Source organism: Aulonocara stuartgranti (genome assembly GCF_965226115.1).
Source record: "Aulonocara stuartgranti genome assembly, chromosome: 20".
Classification (NCBI taxonomy): Eukaryota; Metazoa; Chordata; class Actinopteri; order Cichliformes; family Cichlidae; genus Aulonocara; species Aulonocara stuartgranti.
Window position 1 is genome coordinate 10,583,265 of NC_138956.1, and position 20,980 is coordinate 10,604,244.

General features: G+C 41.4%; 1 protein-coding gene across 1 annotated transcript in view; it reads right to left on the reverse strand.

Annotated features, from left to right (window-relative positions):
• ttll10 (tubulin tyrosine ligase-like family, member 10) overlaps nucleotides 1-20,456 on the reverse strand; it is a 33,597-nt gene extending 13,141 nt beyond the window's left edge. The window contains 1 exon segment of the mRNA XM_082519159.1: nucleotides 20,231-20,456. The gene's annotated coding sequence lies outside the window, so the exon portion shown is untranslated.
• Between the last annotated feature and the right edge of the window lie 524 nt (nucleotides 20,457-20,980).

Sequence of the window (20,980 nt, forward strand, 5' to 3'; positions counted from 1 at the left end):
ATTATCCTGTCTTTAATGCGTTTTAGAATTAACCAAACAAAGATTGTATAGTTTATGAAATAGATAGATGAAAAGATACTCCTCAGTGTTTCTAATGAAGGCATTTGCTCACAAATTGCAGCTTGTTGCTGATAAAAACAAAAACAGTGAAAGCGAGTATTTCTCACATGGATTAAATAAGATATTTCCTATAATCTAGCAATGCTTCTACCAAAACCTGTAATCAGCTCCACACCTTGATACACTCGAGTGTGCCAGCTTTTTACTCTTACTGTGCGTCAGCACGTGCAGGTATGTCACAGCCGTTTAGCTGCCGTTGTGCTCCTGTTCCACTCCAGTGGATAACCCAGCTAAGTGAGTCTAGACTTCTCATCCACAGCCAACACTAATACAGGAATCTGGTTTGACTGCAGTAAGCATGCACAGACCAGCGCAGGAATTCTTTACAGGCCCTCCGCCAGTTAGTAATGTGATTCAGCGGTGAGACGTCACAAAGGGAGGAGCTGACTACAGCAGTAATTGTACTTAAAGTCTTAAATTAATTATTTCTGACACATTTTAACTCCGTGTCTTTAAGTTCAGTCTAAACCACCAATAAGCTAAGAGCTAAAACACTTGCAGCTTGTGGAGGGACAAAATGATATGTAGGTAGAGCATACATACGCTGTCATAATGGTTTAAAAAGATAGTCATTTCAAAATTGTGCTTCCTTTCATATTAGTTTACCAGCTCACATAGAAATGTCACACTCTTGATTTGTTTGTGTCCCCATCATTTAAAAAAAGCATATTGGTAATGTTTAGGAGCATTAATGCAACAATATTTTACAGCAATTTCTACTTTACCATTCATAGGATTTACACAGTTTAATTCTTCATATACCTTCACTGCAACACCACAAATAATACTTAGACCATATTACTTTGATGCCCTGTAAGTATGCACCGCCACAAAAGGGCTTTTTCACAACAAACATTTTGAAAAGAACTAATAAATAACACCTTTGCATATGACATTTGAAAATTGCAGTGTCAAAAATACTGAATTGATTGGTAATTGTATTTACTTCTGTGATCTTTCCAGCCCTGAAATAAATAGAGTATTATTTATTTATTGAACTGAAGGCCATATATTAAAAAAAAACCTCACTGTAATGTGTCATTTACAGTAGGAAACACAGGATACTATTTTAAAGGTGCGTGCACACAATGACTCAGCATAATTTTTCTTTGTTGTTCCCCCTAAGTTGTTAAACAGATACCATTGTGTGTTTGATCAGAGTGAAAGGAGAACCTGCTGATCATGTTGGCTGAGCTTTAAGATTTGATGCTGTATTTAACCTGTTAAATACTAAACCTTTCAAAAACCTTTCCTCACAAAAAATCCTTCATAATGAAAAACAAGCAGTGTAGCAATTTAAAATAAAGCTTTGACTAATGAATGATTAAACAGGCGCTGAAAAAGAAAACATTGCTGCTAAAATAAACTAAATGCTAAAATTAACAGGTTATTGGTTACTGAATAAACACATTCCCCTTACATTTAGCTTTTCTTAATTTTACCTTTAGTGTTTGTCAAACACATAAACACACACTGACGCATAAAAAGGAACTGACCAACTCATTCCACAGAGGCCCAAGGTACGTCATATTAAATGTTTTTTTGTGTTTGCGTTCTCACTGATAAAAACCATAAGTTATGATTTTAATCACTGCCTATACTGACTGAATGTTAAGTCGGCCGGTACCCTGGCAGTTTTACCAAGCTAGTCTCTGTGCTGCTATAGAGCGGGACACAATGAAGGCTTAGCTGATAGTGGGGGGGAGACCTCATGGGTAAATTGAGGCATTTAAAAAGAAGCTCTGTTCAGCGGTAACCTGATCCACACCTGACTGGGGCTCGGCATTCCGGTGTGGCCGGGGGAACAGTTCACAATTACCAGAGAAACTGCAGCAAAGAGCCAGGGCCCTGGAAATCTGCGGTAAATGGTTAAAAATTATTCTGAAAGTCACTTTTCACGAGAGAAAAAAAACAAGCAAACAAAAGGAACATTTTCATTATTATCCATCTTTATTTAAATGATTTTTTTCTTTACAACATACCACATTAGATACAGTTTCTATGTACAGAGTGTGTGTGAGAGTTTTGAAAACTGTGCGCATTGTTCTTCTGTAGCTGGAGAAAATCCAAGTTCCCAAAAGGAATTTAGTTATTGCGGTAAGAGTAAGAACGCCGATCTTTCAACAGAAACGTTACACAATTTCTAATCCTTTTTTTCTTTTTTACATCATATTCACATTAACATTCCTGTCAGAAACAGGATTACAGCACAAAGACCCCTAAAAGTCCAACCTTATCTTGAACTGCTGCTCAATTGAGAAACTTTGACTCAAGGCACATGGAAGAAACCACCAAAAAATCAAACCATCTTCCAGCGCATGGATCATAGTTCCATAGTCATCACTCAGCCCCATCTGCCACTACTGTTAATATGCTGATGTGCTTCCCTGGATTGCCCTTTGTCAATACGCTGAGAGTCAGATGCACGAGAGTGTGAGAATAGGAAGTAAGAGAGCAGAAGGTAATGCCATTTAATGGACGGCATTACCAGACAGTATTAGACACCAATAATTACATCTAACCATGTCTGGTAAGACGCCTATCAACAGGCTGGAAGGATGACTTCTGAGCTTTCACCTGTGCAAAGAGGAAGATGAAAGCTGGAGGGAAGAGAACAGTGTTGCAGAAACAGGCTGAAATGAGCAGTTCCTCTTTTGCTGCGATCATAGATTCTGTTAACACTACATTGTACCTTAAGTCATTTTTTCCATTTTACTTTGCCAAGCATGCAGAAAGAGTCAAAGCCACAGGTAAACAGACCAAGGGGAGAAAAAAAGCAAACTACGCTTGGCTAGCTTGACTTTTTGTTTTCCGGTTTGGCTACATTTTTGCATTAATGCAAATTAAATGATGAAATCCAGAGAAAAGGGGGATAACTGGAGGGACAAAATACAATTCCATGTTTCTGTGGCTTAGATAATGGAGCTAGATGAGCAAATAAAGGTGTGGCTCAATATTTGTGGGGTAATTCTCCCTCCTTCTGCAAACACTAGGTTTCTGCTTGCTTCATGTCTATTATTTGCTTTTGTTTCTGACGTCTGTTTGAAGACTTTACCCATGACATTCACGTCTATCCCGATGATGGAAAGTGTTCATTGTGTAAAACGGTGTATTTAATCTCCTCTGTTCTAAGTCAACAGCACAGAAATTAATTGGAAGTTAAACTTCCAATGTATTATAGGAAGTCAGTTTTATATCTGCTTAAAATTCCTGGTAGACAAGCCTTGGAAAGCTGGGAAAAGGCTATAGTCTATAAATGACTCTATAGCTGTGTTGGGTTTTTTTATGCAGCAAGGCACTCTCAGGTGAGCTCGTGTGTCAGTTCCAGGATGTGCCACGCAGGTAGGGCTAGGTGGACCAATCGCTGCCATACAGCACAAAGACCAACACTGTTCAGGGGAGGGAACAAGGAAATGAGGCCCTGCAGGACCGGTGGAACCATCAACTGACTGCTATTCTTTAACTTGGGGTGGGGTTGCCATTAACGTTTTTTTTTTAAAAGGGAGGTTGGGAGATAAGTTAAAGAGCTGACTTTCAGGACTTACTGTATTAGAGATCTACTTGCTCTCACAAGAATATATTAGGGAAAACCCTAAGAACTATACTAGTTCGCTGGAATCAGACAGAATTCGGTACAGCCTGAGGCAACGCAAGTCTACTGTAAACAAAAGACTGTAAACTTTACCTGGAATCGACATGCGAGTAAAATGTGAGCACACCGAGCAGCTGGCTTTGTGAAATGTGCCCTTCAGCGACCACATCAAAATGCCTCGAAGAGTTCAGCTGCCCTTCACAATATTTGTCATTTACATACCGGAGACCACGCAGTCACCCAGAAAACATCGTTACCAGACAGTGTTAGAACAACAGTAGTACAGTCCAGCACTGTCAGGTAAGATGGATCCTGAGAGCCATTTCTGTCACTGCTCAAGCATTTGAGCTGATCCACAGGGCCCAGAATGGGAGCAAGTTGCCACCAAACAATGATAGAGCGGTTGATATGATTGTAGTCGGCAGGTGGCTATCATCATCATTACCAGGCAGTATTAGAGAAAGTGATGATATCCAATGCTGCCTCGTAAGATGGAGATAATCACCCAAAACACGTCTGACACCGCCTAAAGTTCGTGAGGTCATCATTCATTCATTAACCTTCAATAAATGGAAATCTTAAAAAGTTTTCTCTAAAAAAAAAAAAAAGAAGAAGAAAAGAACAAAAAAAACCAGGGAAATTCAACTTTATCACATTAAATGTTAAGAATTTAGCTCAAAGACACGTAAAAATATGCAACTTTTCAGCTCCACTAAACTTCTGAACTTAACCACCACAGAGCCCACCAAACAGCCATACATTGCTGAAAATAGTACAGGAAATGGTAGCAGGGGGAAGTCCATATCTACAGACGACCTCTCTGCTGTGTTACTGCTGAGCCCTTGTTGTGGTTGGGGTATTTAGCTTAAACTTGCTGTCACAGAAGACTGGGCCACAGTGGTTGTTAATGATTGCCAAAACCTGTTCTGACTAGTCTAAATCTATGGCACGGCAAGGTTGGGAAGGCTGCTTTTCACACAATACATGGCAGTTACTAATTTCAAACACTACAAGTTGCGCACATCCCTCAGCCTCAAAGGCATGTTAGCCCTCGGGAAGCTCTCTCTCACCAACGTCACACTGTATCCTTGCTGTTTGTTTTAGGTTGTAACATACTATTCTCGTTCGATTAAAGCAGCGTGGTAAGAGAGCTGTTTCAACAGATGTTTAATGAATTTAAAGAAAGGAAAACCTCTTTTTTTCTCTTTTCCACTGGCGGACCTTTCGGGCCGTTGTCTTTGTGTTTGCCGAGTGATGAAAGGTTGATGGAATGCTGCTCAGCCCGACCTGACCAGTGCTGTGTATGCAGAAGGTCACTGAAACAGCCCTCCTTTACTGAATAACGTGGATCATTCACAGGTATAAAGCGTGAAATCTTCACACCCTATACTGAAATTTGAGTGTACATCATTATTCTCTAATAATACGTGCTGCGAGTACACTTTTACCTACAAAAAAATAATTAATTAAAGACTAAACCTTCGATTTTAAATCTTTGTCCTTTTAAAAGCAGCTAATTTTGAGGCATTTTTGGCAAGAGCAGCTTCACAGTCATCCTTAAAGCAACGCTAAAGTAGAGTACAGAGGGGGGAGGGAGAAGAAAAGAGTATAAGGGAGTGAAAAGTTCGGGGGAAGGAAGCTGAGAATGCACCTGTAACCTTACCGTCATGAAAAGTACCCCAAGGAAAGAATGCAACAAAACCAAAGTAAAGTGAGCACGTTTAGAGGGATGGAGCTGAAGAAGAAAGAAAAAAGATCTTGAGTTTCCAGCCCGCTGCCTGAGAACACTCCGTCTTCCTCCCGGTCAGGCAGGCCCCATGAAATGAGAAAGCCAAGCAGACCTGCTCTCCCAGACTATTTAGTTAATCATCAGCATTATAAACCAGTGCTGCAGGCCCTCTGAGAAAGACAAGAGCATGAGAGAAAAAGAAAGAGGTGAAACAAAGATTAGCCTAGAAATTTGAAGCTGGTAGAAACAAGCTGTGAAAATAACAGTACCTTATTAAAGCAGAGCATGTCGTGTGTCAGTATTCAAATATCTAACCAGCTCCTACGTCCTCTCTGTTTGCCCCGCGTTTGTCCATATACTTCCTCTTCTGCTCCAGCTTATGTCAACGTATCGCAAAGCTTTTCTCCCATTGTGCTCTGCGCCGTGGGAGTTAGCTGTGCTCGCGGCTAACCACGCTTTTTGCCTGTTGGAAGTGAGGCGTGCTCAGGTAACTCTGCCCTCTCTGCTGGAATGCGACTCTGCTGTGAAGTGAACAACCTGATAGGTAAACTGGCCTGGGCCTTAATCAATAGTTGCTGTCTTTGTGAGAAAACAATGGCAGGGAAACCCAAAACCTTATTTAACTCCTTATCTCAGTGCCACCTAATTGGCCCTTCAGACTACTGAGGAGCTGCGTGGTGACATTTAGGCTACGATACTGCTTATCATCCGTGTGCCACTCAAGTTGCTTGCTAATGATTTTAAATGTGCACACTGTGATGGACTAGGTATACTTTTGTCTTTTTTAAAACTGTCGCTCCTTTGGCCAGCCCAGTCTCGCCCTCGTCACTTCACCTCCCCCATTTTGACTAAAATATTCAAAAAAAATTTGACTACCAAAAAACGAGATTTAAGCTTTTCCTACCAGACTTTTTAAGCTCCTCCCCCTGGAATACAGCTTTATTAGCTAAGTTATGAATATGAAAAAAGTTAAATAATTGCTTTTTAACATGGTGCCAGGTCCCTGGTGGGAGATAGCATTACTCCTGATTAAGTGTTTAATCCCAAAACAAACAAAAATCCAAGTAGAAAATTTGTGTTTAATCCCAAAAGTGGAATTTTTTTGTTTTTAACTTTAATTCAGAAAGTATTTATTGATGATGTAATTTTTCCTTGGTTTAAAAAAAAGAAAAAAAGTACTAGCCTAGCCTAGCACCGAGTTTCCTTAAATAGTCCTGACCCTTAATGCAGTGTCATTCACCCTGCAATCGTATTGCAGCTTGAATTTAACCTCTCACCCCATGAGGCGATAAGACTTACACTTCCCTTTCAGGTCAGACCTGTGCCTCAAACATGAGCAAACAATGTAAAATAAGTATCTGCCACTTTTTTCTGGCTTGCTGGTGATTAAATGTCACCCCACTGAAATTCTATTCAGTACTTCCCGCCCTGTTGCAATACACCAGCAGGGCAACTGGCACTCATGTGACTCGCAGCTATTCTACTGTATGAAAGAAATGAACAAATGTTTCACTTTCCACCAATCACAACCTTCCACCTCGCTCTGCAGTTGTCGCTGTACAGTAAGCAGTCGACATTTTCCCTCCATTTTCCCTTCTCCGTTTCGGACTTCCACAGTCCGCCGCTGCTTGAAAGCATGTTAATAGCAGCCTAGGAAACTAAATGTATACCTTCTATCTTGTGAAAATGCTCTGCTCTGATAATTCCAACTCCTGTCTTAACTTGTACTAAACCTCAAAGGTACGGAAAACGGATGAGCAGACATTTTACGTCTGTCTGACTCACTTCCACATCTGAAACGGGCAGTGTTGAGTCAAAGTTGAAAAGCCAAAAGAGAAAACCCGTAGGTTAAACGCGAGGGGAAAAGGCTGGATAATGTCATCAACGGATTTACAGTTCAACAGGTTGAAGGAAAAAAAGTTACTAATTAAGTTGATATGAATTTTTGCTTAAATTAACAGAAATGTTTGTTAAATAATCGGCTACTACTGTCATGCTATGGATTTGTGAAGATGTTTCATACCGTAGTGTCGTGGTTGTCTCCTCGTTAAGCATGTTTAAGTCTGTAAAAGAAGGAATCAGCGTCTAGCTTCATATCCTTTGACAAGTCTGGCAGTTTGCCTTTACCTGCCCCAACTGGTCTATCCAGTTTAGGAATGAGCGTTAGCCTCTATTGTTTCCTCTTCTTTCTCTCTGCTTAAATGGAGCTGAAATTTGATACACATTATTTTCGCTCCCCATTGAAACTACCTGGACCCTCCTATATCAGCACGCAACTGCCGAGGGCTTCACGCGATGACCTAATTTGTTTGTCGTACATTTCCTGCTCTTAGCCATCTACCGATTGTCCTTAAAGTTCTAACTCTGCCGCCGCTGAGCAACAGGTAATGACAACAGCACAAACTTTAAAGATGGAGAATGAAGACAAAGAGGGGATCGCATTTGTGAATTTACCCAGTCGTTCCCAGGTGTGGTCATCGATCCAGAAACCCCAGACAAGAGGCATCATTGTATGCGGGCTCCTGACGCCCTGTTGGCTAGTCTTTCGCGGTCCTGCTCACGCTGAAGGACAGTCGACCTCTGGACGGTGATTAGAAAGTTAAGGGGGAAAAAAAGCTGTCCTCGTCACGTAGATGCAGGCGTAGAGTCATAAGACAAGCCAAACCCCGGAACACAGCCAACTATTTCGAAGCGCGTCAGTCATCATCCTGCTGCCAGAGCAAAACTTGTTTTTTTCCGTGAGCCCTCATCGGCGGTGTGAAGCGTTTAAGCTCCTCAAGAAGACAGAGGCTGAATTTGTAAAGGGCTTGGTTTACATGTAGCATGACCTCCCCTCCTCCTCTTTCCCCCCACAGGTGTAATTTTCAGGTTGCAGCCAATCTCCTTGGGCTCTGTCGCTTGCAGGTGCGTCCCCCGCGCTGCCTTTAGCCAATGGTCTTAAAGACGAATACCCCACCCATCCCACCTCACCGGTTTGCTCACCTCCACCCTCCCCATCGGCCCCCAGGTACCTTGTTGTGTGTGTGTGTGTATGTTTTTATGATGTCAGCTCAAGCCTCTGTGGAAACGACCTCCTATGTTCTTATTACAACTTATTACTTCCCAACTGCCAAACACACCCATCCTGCTCAGGGAAAATAAATCATCAAGCCAGAAAAACTATTGGGGGTCAAGTATTCGAAAACATGTATCTTTAAGGTATTATGTCAAGCGCAAACTTTTACCTGCTTCCTAGAGGCATAAGCCCACCATAACCTGAAATGCCTGCCCTTTGCTCTCATAACTTCCCCCGGGCTCTCTTTGTGTCCACACACCTTTTTTGCCCCAACAATAACCCGTCTGAGTTTCACCGGGAAAGGACAGGTGTACAAAGTACAGGTGAGTAAGACATACTGAGAAGGAAACACCAGCACTCTGTGGTCAGTTTGAGTTGTGTGAAACGGGGGAGCAACGACAAGGGGCCTGTTGGGGCCCTTGGCCCTTAAGGGCAAAGAGGGGTATTATCCAAACCTGGTCAGGGCTTGGCTGGATGCTGGGTAAGGTCACTTTCGGTCTTGAGGTGTAATTATCGGGATTAGACTCAACAATGAGCACAATGCCAGAACCATATCCTGTTTCAGTAGGGGCGTGGCAGAGGTTGCAGCAGAACTACATTGAAAAAGATGGAATAAAGGCGATTGTTTGAATCTATAAAACACATCGCAAATAGACATTAGGGAAGGAAACTAGAATAAAATAATTTATTATCCACAAGTCTTTCAGTTTAACCATTAGGTTAGGGATGGTTATGGCAAAGCTCAATGTTCAGCCTGTTAACAGTTTACTGCTTTAGCTGACCACCACACTTGGTAATAGTTACATAGGGTGGGCTTAAGCATTAAAAGTAGTTTATTCACTTTTTTCCTTTTGACACCATCAACCTTGAGCGGACCTCAGTCTCTTCAAAGGAAGCAGTTTGTAAATTGCTCTGCTCTGAAAGGTTTGCTTTGTTTAGGCTTTTCATTTGCATACCAAATGAGGCAGGGACAGGACAAGGGCCTGACCTGAGCTTATTTGGCTACTGATGGCTATCTGGGCAGCCGGTCACGCAAGACGGGATGTAAAGACATCCATCACCAGCAGTGACCCAACAGCTTCAGATGTACAACAAGCACAAAGAGGCAAATGCTTACATGCATGCTTAAATTCAAAACTGCAAAAGCGATATAAGTTTTGAAGTTACAACCCTCTACAATTCGGAGTCACTCTGTAGGTAGTTGGAAGCGGGACACAGACATATTCTAGTTATGCCAGAGCTTTCTATCTGCTAAAAGGGAGCTTTTCTTACCAGTGTTGCCAAGTGCTTGCTAATAGGGGTCTGATTGTTGTGGTTTTCTCTGCATTGTTGAAGTTATTGCAAAGCTCCGTGAGGTGACTGTTGTTGTTGTTGTTATAAATAAAATGAATTACTATGACTTAAGGACTTCACAAGGGGATTAAGCTAATCAGTAAAAATGACTTAATGTTTCTTTACAGTATAGAAAAATGAGTGTGTGTGTGTGTGTGTGTGTGTGTGTGTGTGTGTGTGTGTGTGTGTGTGTGTTTAAACAAAAGGCCTACAAACTAACACCTAAAGGCAGGTGTAAACTACGTCTGGAAAATGACAACAAATAGAGCGAATACTTTTCCTGTCGAGAATCCTTTCCGGGCAGTGACCGATACGTTAGGATACTTTTTCTATTCGCATGGGAAGTTTGTTCTCTGACTCATGATTTTTCCATGACTTCGCTTTAAATGCTTTAGGTCTTATATGTTTACTGATACCTGATACACTGCTGCCCCGTGTACTTGGTTGTATCCTTGTTTGTGTTTATAGGAACCTGACAGCCAAACATGTGGATCACATTCTGGATCCACACTAGAACTTGTTAACTAAGAAAAGGAAAATAATGACTCACGCTTGTTTCATTTTATCCTGTGCTGTCACTGACAGTTTCCATGTTGCCCTTCATTAACCTGCATTTTGTATCCAAGGTGACTCGCAAAGCTGGACATGTATCTCCCCCCAGGCCTCAAAAGTAGACTATATTTCTGTTTATATGATGTTTAGCCAACCGAAAAATCATAGTGCACTGAACAGGTGACCTTTGTGGCACACTCCGCCCTTTAAAACCCAGTTCAATAAAGTGTGTTTACCCCCCCCCCCCACCCCCAAATATTCCCACATAACCACATCTGTAGCTTCGGGCCTTACACACACACACACACACACACACACACACACATGCACAGTCCACCAAAAAATTAAAATTAAAATTAAGGTATTTTATTTAAGGGAGCATTTTCTTTTCAGAATCTAGCCCTCAAAGGGTTAAGGATTTTTTCACTGTTTTACACTGATCATTGTTAGCTTCAACAAATTACACAAATAACAATTAGCAAAAATTTTCTACTTGGATTTTTGTTTGCAAAGTCTCGGTAAGTGAATTGCTTACATTCCAATGAGAATAAAGGATAAAAATATGCCAGAAACAGTCAAAGAGTTTATGATAAATCTCCTGATTAGTCTATATACGCTCTGAAAGCATTTCATTACCTGTTCTATTGCTGGTTAATGCAAATGTCTATTAAGCCAATTACATGGCTGTAGCTGAGTGCTTTTAGGCACGTAGACATCATCAAGACAGTGCTGAAGTTCAAACCAAGACTCTGAACGTGGTTCGGTTGATGGTGCCAGAACAGCTGCTTGGGCATTTCTTAACCTGCAGATCTGCTGGGATTTGCACACATAATCATCTCTAGGTTTTACAGTGAATTGGCCAAAAAAGAGAAAATATCCATTGAGCAGCAGTTCTCTGGGAAAAATGCCTTTTTGATGCCAAAGATCAGAAGAGAACGACCTGATTACTTCTAGCTGATAGAAGTAAAGCTACAACTCAAATAACCACTCATTACAACCAAGGCACGAGAGCTGCTTCTCTGAATGTACAAGACACCAGATCTTGAGCTATAGCAGCAGAAGGCCTCAACAGGTGCCACTCCTGTCAGCTAAGGCTGATAAACACACACTGAAAGCATCCATCATGCCTTCTATCAACAGTTTATGCTGCTGTTGGTGGTGTAATGGTGTAGGATATTTTCTTGGCACACCTTGGGTCCTTAGTACTCTTTAAACACCACAGGCTCCACAAGTGCTGTGGCTGATTATGTCCATCCCTTTATGATCATAGTACCCATCCTCTGATGGCTGACATGTCAAAAAAGTAAAATCCTCTCAAATTAGTTTCTTCAGCATCGTGATTAGCTCACTGTACTCAAATGGCCTCCATGGTTACCAGATCCCAATCCATTAAAGCACACTTGGGATGTGGTGGTGCAGGTGATTTGCATCATGGATGGACCAGAATGTTTCCAGTACCCTGTTGAACTGGTGCCACTTAGAATCAAAGCAAAAGGGAGGTCAAACCCAGGACTAGGTGCAACTAATAAGGTGTCTGGCGAGTCTAGGTACTAAAATCTGATATGGAAAAAACAGCTTCAGTGGTGAACGTTTCACACATGTGCTCCTAAAAGGTTGAGACATGCATATAGTATGTCAAGCTTCTACATGTAAATGTATAATTGTTATAATTGTCTTTGCAGCATGCACGTTTTAGGAAATAGCATGAATGTCTAAAATTTACAAAATTTTTGCAATGTGATCATCGAAGGAAATGATAGACGGCCTGACAGGGCATGTATCAGCCATGTATCATTTTAAATAAGGCCTGTTTGGGATATTTTGGGTATTCAGAGACCCACCAAAGCTTTTACACGTATCAAATATAGCTTGTCTGACAACTGTTTCGATACTGTGCACGTGCAGATGGACCTAAATGGAGTAGTTTTAATAAAGGTGTATGTGTGCATGTCTTGAAGTAAATAGACACCTTGTACTGTATAGAGTCACCTGTGAAACTGATCTGAACAATGCAGTATGCTGTGTCTTATAACATATTCATCAGTTATGAATAATGAATACCAATCTTTCCATGTTAAAGTGAAAAGTCAGGGGTATAGTAGTTGTTGTGAAAGCTGCTGTTCTCACAGGTCTCTTAAATTGGAGGCCTTTAATCGCTCAGTACGCATTAAATGATTGTTCGGTCTTTTCTATTGTTTTATCCACCTGTCCGCTTCTCCTGCCCTTCTGCTCAGGTGACTACGAGATAATTATAGAGATTTACGTTGTCTTAGAAGAAATTGGAGGACTTAGCCCAGGTGTGATGTTTAAAGGTCCCTCATTACACTGTTCAGCACTCAGCCACTGAGTTCTACCGAGTCTCTCGCCAATTAGCTCCCTGTCTGCCAGGGCAGAAAAACCACCTCACTCGCTCAGAGCAGATAACAGAAATATGGAATACAGCTTTTGTTGGTGTCATTGTTGTTCTTGCAGTTCTTTTTGTACATCACAGTGTTTTTAACTCTATATTGTACTTTTGCATTTGCCCTGTTGTTGCAAGAAACAACAAGTCTCACTTCTTTTCACAAAGCCTGAGAATCACCAAGGGAGCAGCATGCACACAAGCAGTGTAGCAGCCACAGCCGTGCTCTGACTTGCCGCCTGCCACCAGCAGCAGGTAATTGGCCCCAAAGGATTTGGTGTGGGAAGGTGTGTATGGATGGCACGGTTGTATCCCATAATCTCCAATGGGCCATATTGCTATAGGGGAGCGGAGCGAGGCATACTAATTATGGGTGCTCACTGTTTGGCTCCAAACTGCTGCTGTGATCAACTTGACATCCACGACACGCACAGAGATAAATGGAGTAATATTCAGAATTCATACATGACCATAATCCACATAAATATACCCACTGTTGAATGTTAATGTGCTCTAAATATGGTCGACACAAAGTTGTCATATTAAAAAAAGTAAATAAACACACACACATACACACACTGGCAACTGAGGGGTGTACTTACTACCAAGCAAGATGAATGGGTTAGTGAGCTATGTTGAGCTTAAAGTCAGATTGCTCTGTATTACGAAAGTGGCTCGCTTTTTACTTGGCTAAATCACCATGGCAACTTATGCTGAACACATAACCTGGTTGGGAGCAGGTTTAGAGCTTCGGTTGATGAAACAATCGTCTGGAAGTGCCGCGTTTTAACTGATTCTTCTGTTTGCAGCATGTTTTGAGCACAATATAGATTTTCTGCTGAGGGAATACGTTTTATATGTGGAGTTTGTTAAGTCGTGCCTTACTAGCGTCATAAATGAAGAAGCCCAGGTGTGAAGATGTAAATGTAAAATTGCTGAAGTAGAAACTGCATCAGTGTTTTTGTACTTCTAATCTGCTGCTAAACCTGTTTTACGCTGCTGGAATTGTAGCTGCTAGAAACACAATAGAGAAACTAGAATATGTTTCATTTATTATTCTGTGGGACAGTAACATTTAATGTTTAAAAGTATCCAGTTTAAGCATAAGCATTATTCCTAAGGACGTGCTTGTTAAAATAAATATATTAACTCAAACTAAAAATTGAAATTTGTCCAGTCTCTGCCCTAGATCACCAGATTAATGATTTTCTGCAGCATGAATCTCTCTCTCACAACACTGCTGAATCTTACTGTTGTGGGTTTTTTATGTTCTTATCACCATTTCATTATTATCATCTGAAAACATCTCTGATTGGACTAGGCGGCTCTCACAGGCTTCATTTTCTGTGAAGAAGGGTCACATGACGAGCTTGTAGCCTAAAGCAGAAAGCACAGCTCAACAGAGAAAATAGAAAACCACTGTAATAATACCTGTTATCTCCACTTGGGGTTTTAGATTTTTTTTTTAAGCCAGCAAACACAAAGACAGCATGAACTTCCTTCATGGTATACCCCTCTGGCCTACAACCATCACCTATCTCACACTCTGACCACATTACGTAACATACAGCTGTCGTTTTCCCCTCCACATGGTAACATTTCAACTCAGTATCGCTAAATAGTGAACTAGTTTTTACAGAAATTGTAGAAATGATGATGTTGTAATGATAGATATTAATAGTAAATATCATGGGGCAGCCAAGAACATTATGCTAATAATAAAAGGGATGTAAAACTGTAAGTGTGATGCGTCATCTCATTTTAATTAATTGCATTTTAATTTGTGGTAAAATGTATTACCACATTATTTTTTGAAAAAAGCATCCATTACAAATCATTAACTGCAAAGTTAATGATAATAAATTAAGTCAGACCTCAGTGGTACATGAGAAGCACATCTTCTTAAAGTCAAGTTCAATGTCATCTGAATGGATTCTTATCCATCCTAAAACTGCATGTATAGACACTCACACGCTAAAGTTTGACTCTTGTTGCCAGTCAAATACACCTGCAGAGCAGCCGGCTGGCTCAAATTTCAGTCATTCGCCGTCCAGACGCTGGAGTTTGTTTAGGAAATGAGCGTAAATGGTGACCTGAAGGTCATCATTCATTGTGTCGTGCTTTAAAAAGCTTGTCAGCCTTGCCTTCTTCACATCCAAAACTGGCATTGTCAGTCTTTAAAGGATTTCTGTGTGTTCAGTTGGACGGCATTATGAGGTGCTAGGAGAGCGTACCATCTCCAAACACACCTGTCCGTTTCTTCCAAAAGACTTTCCATTTGATCTCATGTAATTAGCTCACTGTATAATGCGTTTACTAAAGCATTTGAATGAAGGCAATAAAGATTTTTCAAGGATGAGATATCTGCTTTAGCTTATGTGCATGTCAGTTTCATTCAGGCATGACAACATGAACAGGAGCTGAGTGCCCATTGCACAGGCCTTTGAGTCTTTGGGGCAGAGATTATTCTGAAAGGAAAATCATGCTTGGACAGCACATACAGCTGATTATCAAAGGTTCATCAATCAAAGTTATATTTATGATAAACACAAGTTCAAAACTGCTTTTAATTAGCCATAGATAATGTCTGGTGTCGTAACAGCATCACCATTCATTTTTAACTCTGAGACCAGGCGAACCAAAGGGAGGCTGACAGATAAATGTAAACTGGAAGTAGGTCTACTCGGTGCTTTGTAAATAAATCACAAGTCTGTTTTAACCAGAAGTCCCCAGGAAGTGAATATTAACTGAAACTAAATCAGGAACTAAAAGTCCTTCTTGTGTAGACCTGTTTGCATTTCTACCACACCGGAACGACCGAGACCAAACGGACAAATTCCAAAGATTATATTTTAAGAGAAAACTTTGTGATCTTTGTCTGATTCTTACACACCATACAGGAAGTAGTCATAGTTTTGAATGTCTGCAAACATAAAAGGTCGCCTCCAGTCCCAGTATTGATACAATTGGCAGGCATTGCTTGCTGCTCAATGGAAGTCATTGTTACTGCTAGAGTGGCAGAGTTTGTCTTCAAAGGATGGTGTTTGCTGACACGCACTTCAGCACTCTCAGAGAATTTCTTTATCATGTCCTGTAGCATGAAACATTTGGGACAGGAGGGTTTGGGGCTGATTGGAAGAATGCTAAAAGAGCCTTGCAAAGATAGAAAGCAGTTCCCAGTGGTGTCTTTTATACTGAAACTTTTTTCAGCTGCAAAGATATTCAGGGACTAGCCTGAAAAAACCCCTGCAACGACTGATCGATTCTCACAGTCTGCCCTTTTTTAAAATTTTAGAATTACAACTCTTATTTCTAGATTTTACCAGTGTTTTTAGACCCAAAACATGTTCCATGAAATATGGGAAGGGAGTGGGAGGGCAGGAGCTGTGCCAGTTTTACAGTGTGAATTATGTATGGATCTTCAAACCTTCAGTAACAGAGTTCAGCAGAAACAAAGTCTGTATTCACAATGAAGGAAAAGATCTGTGTGTAATTCTGATACAATTTAAAAAATGTTGAATTTAAAACGATTAAGGGTTTGATATAATACCCAAAGAGCCTGCCTCCATGACAAAAAGATAAAAATAAAAAATAAGATAAACACACTCCAAACATCATACGAACAGTAAATGTATCGTGTGTTAGTCTGCCATTTTTTTTGTTTGAAGCCTTTTTCATTCAAGTGTAGCATTCTTAACTCTTATCATCACTTTAAATAAAAAGCTCAGAGAATCACTGACGCTCTAAAAGCTGAGCCTAGTCACTGTAACATGGTATGAACTGTCACGACAGGTCAAAAAATATGGGAAATTCATTTCTGAAGGTTCATTTCAGCCTTTGTGCCCTGAGGACGGCCACACATCACACACTGAAAGAAAACACAGTGTCTACAACGTTTTTTGGTAAACTGGGTTAAAGCAGCGGCCCCCAACCTTTATTGCGCCACGGACCGGTTTATGTCCAACAATATTTTCACGGAACGGCCTTTAAGGTGTGGCGGATAAATACAACAAAATAAAACCAGTATTGGTACCAAAAAAAAGGAAGAAGATTTATTCATAACACACGGGAAAAGACCCAGGGAAACCGAGTTAACGATAAAAATGATAAAAATAAATAAATAAAAAAAATGATAAAACTGATAAAAACCCTGAAAACCATAAATTTCACACCCGAGCCTCAACTCTTGCAGCCCAGTACCAAACGACTCATGGACCAGTATTGGTCCGCTTAAAGGATTAAGTCCAGTAGTTTTTCATTTTATGTTGACACTATAACGTTTGCAAACTTGTGTCTCAATGTTGCTAAAAATACTTGACATGTACAGTGCATTTTTTGTTTATTCTTTTGTTCTTTGCATGTTAAGTAATAACTGATCTCTCCCACACTGTCTGCTTTGAGGAGGGGGGGGCAGTAATCGCAGGTTTTGCAAATGATGCAAGATGTGTTTGTGATTTGGAAGCTCTCCAGGGAAGCAGGGTTCAGGTGAAGACGCCATCAGGAAGCGTCCCACTGGGACCAGTTACCAAGAAACACAGCCCTCAACCCCATATGCATCCTCCACTTCCTCCATGTGTCAGGGCCGAGGGCGAAAACAAAAACCACCCACACTGCAGCAGATATTGCGAAGTGACCAAAAGCAGCCGGAAGCAACTGAAATGAAACCTGCTTAAAAGTATAAAAAAAAGCTTTAAAGTCCACATCAAGCCTGAAACAGCTCAGTGCCAAGGCAGCACAGTCACACTTCTCAGAAACAGCCCCGGCTTCCCGCATCACCTGTTTACTACTTCTAAAACTAGTCTGCCTTTTTAGGTCATCACTCTCAGTCGCAAACAGGTGACACTACCTCCATCCCAGATAGGAAATAACGGTCAGCCCCCATGTGGCCCATATTTGCAGTTTGTATGGGCCATACTTGGTCTTGACACTAACACGGTAGGTCTGGCTGCTTCAACATATCGAAAGGATCCAGATGTTAGGGGTTTTGTGGCATTTGGATCACATCTGGCAGGTACAGCCTTTTAGAGGGTCGTAGATACCAAATAAAGCCCAGATCAGACCCAAACGCTTCTCAGTGTGATTTCTTTCTTTCAGAATCACACGAAGAGTCGTCTAAACATTAAACTCTGGTAATAAAAGAGAAAACTAACTGTACACACTGTACTGTAACTTACCTCTGAACTACTTTTACAGTGTTTTGCTATTACACATACTACGAATCTGTTTGACTTGACTAGGAACTCATCATAAAGGCTTGGTCTCTCATCACTGTCTGTTGCCAGTAAATTACTGCCGAGCCATATAAAATGGATGCAATTAAGTGAAATTTATAGCTTAAATCTCTTTGCTGCTCTTTGAAATCCTGAACGTCGCTGCCAAAATATACATCTGACCTAAGCGGTAAGGGAGGGGAATAGGGAGATACCGAGAAATTCAACCTTTCCACTCAAACTTTAAAACAAGGGGCCGAGGGCTAAGAGATTTTTAAAATAAGCTCAAGAGTGAGCCATCTTCAGCTAATCTGCAGCTATTCTAAACACAAACTCACACTTCATTAAGGAACTCGTGCTGTGGTTCGCTGTGAGCACACTGCATATCGGATCAATGCAGGAAAAAGCTTTTGTTCCTCATGCAAACAGAGTTCAGGTTCCGCAACTGTAAGTGGTGTAAGAGCTGTTGAATGTTTATGTGAAAGGAAACAGATTTCCCCCTGAACTGAATAGATCCCTTTGTGCATTTACAGTATCGCTTATTAAAAACACGCCAACACTCATTGCTGAGCAAATGCTGCAGCGAGAGAACTGACAGGGACTGGACATATAGAGCATATATCCTACATAGTGGACAGCAGAGAACTTCAGTCTCGGACTCCTGGCTTACTTGTGGGTCTCGGATATTTAAAAGTCGAATGGGGAGCAGAGCCTTGAGCTTTCAGGCCCCTCTTCTGTAGACCGAGCTTCCAGTTTGGATTCAGGAGACAGACACTATCTCTACTTTTAAGATTAATCTTAAAACTTTACTGTTTTAATAAACCTTGCAGTTAGGACTGGATCAGGTGACCCTGAACCCTCCCATAGTTACATAGTAGGCCTACGATGCTGGGGATTTCCCATGATGCACTGACTTCACTCACCTTTTTCACTTACTATGTGTTTAAACACCACTCTGTATTTAATCATTAGTTATTATTAAACTGCCCTGTGTGGTGACCTGTCCAGACGGATGGATATTAATCTCTTGCTCTCTACCAGTGCACATCTTTTGTCCCGTCTCCCTCCCTCACAGCCAACCAGCTGCCCCTCCCCTGTTGGAGGTTTCTGCTGTTAAAAGGGAGTTTTTGCTTTCCACTGTTGCCAAGTGTTCGCTCGCAGGGTCATGTGATGGTTGAGTTTTTATTTCTCTATTATTGTTGTGTCTTTACAATAAAAAGGCGACTGTTGTGATTATAAAACAAAATTGAACATCAAATAGTAAGCTACACCTTCCTTTCTACATAAAGCAAAAAAGTGTTACACTGAATGATGAATGTTTTCTGCTGCTAAAAGCTGCACTTGAATTAGATAATTATATAGCTAATCATATAGAGTATATATGTGAAGCACAGGATTTGATAAAAAGGAGGTAGGATTCTGGAAAACCACTCCAGCTTCGATCTCAGTTGACTCCCAAGTCTGTCCTCAGATTTAATTCATAGAGCTGGCTATGCGAGTAAATCATCAGCACATGAAAACATGCGTGTCAAAGTCCACAGGCCTAAACATTACCTCGGCCTCTCTGCTGCACCAGCCTGTCATAGTAAGAGGCTACACATTAACATATTCAGCACAAAGGCTTCCTCAGCCACAGCTTTTACAACGCCAAACACACCCTGTGGATTCGGGCGCCGCTCTGTAAACACTACAGTTTCCAGACGGCAGGCAACTGGGTTCATATAATCCTTACGGCCAATCAGAAAAGAGGCAGCTAGGTGCAATACAATGCATGAGAACCTGTGGAGGAGCAGGTGCCATGGAGACCAGCTGTTCATCGGCTGAGGAAGTGAAGGTAAGGGCTGTATTTTGGCGGTCAGAGTGTATACACTCATCCCGTATGATGCTGCTGTTTTATGGCCGGCGCTCTGTTCATGGCAGTGTGTTTATGCTATCTAATCTGCGATCATTCAGGAAGACACTGGCATTAAGGAGCCTCTGAATCAACATACTGAAATTTAGCCAAGAGTAGGCACCATAAAACAGCTGAAATTTAGCAAACGCACCCCACGAGCTAACTCCACCTTGACATTTTAGGATTAAATACGACTAAACACTGCCATCAAAGCTCCTGTCGGTGCATATCCAATAAGAAAAACCCTCCCTTCTCCTTTTCCACAATGTGTTTCTCATAAGGTTGGAAAGTAAAGACACTCAATAGATGTGGGAAGTCCTGCAGCTTTGACCCCACCTGACCTACCTGTGGATGAGCATAATCTCTGGCCTGGATGACCACCCAGTCTCTCCTTTCCTTCAAAGCAGGCCGAGAGGTGAATCTGCAAACGTGTCCCCGTAACTCACATCTCCTCTAGAACCTCACACTCTCCTGTTCACCCGGTGCTCTGAGACCAAGTGCATTTAAAACGTGAACTGGGAAAAACTGAGGAAAAGATGCTGGCAGCTGGTGATGTGTGTTGAGAGGAATGCACCGGTGTTATCACTCACTGAGTTATGCAAGAGCGATCCGGTGGAAACCTTTGCCTGGTACAGTATTGGGCCTCAGCCTGCTTGTGCATAAGCTAAACACACTCAGTGGCGCTCTGGCACATACACACACAGCCGAGCAGTTCCTGCCCTGAGGATTTTCTAATTACCCTCAGTGAATGGGAGGCAGTCGGACACACAGAGGGCCAACCGCCTGGGTTATCACACACACTCACCCAAGACTCCCCTTTTTTCTTCCAAATATACAGTAGTATTTTTAGCTTTCATCTATGGCTTTTTTCCCCTAAGAAGCCATAAAGTATATGGGAGGTATCCTGAGGAGAAGACTTGTTCTGGGCAATGCTGTAGGCCAAGCTATAACGAAAACCTTTATATCAGTGTGCTTTCAGTTCCCTCACAGAGGGAACTCGTTACAGAACATTTTCAATGCAAAGTTTAAAATATTCTTGTTTAAGGCTGCCTTTCAACTTAGAGCCTGTTTGTTGATCAGAGGCAGAAGAATAGA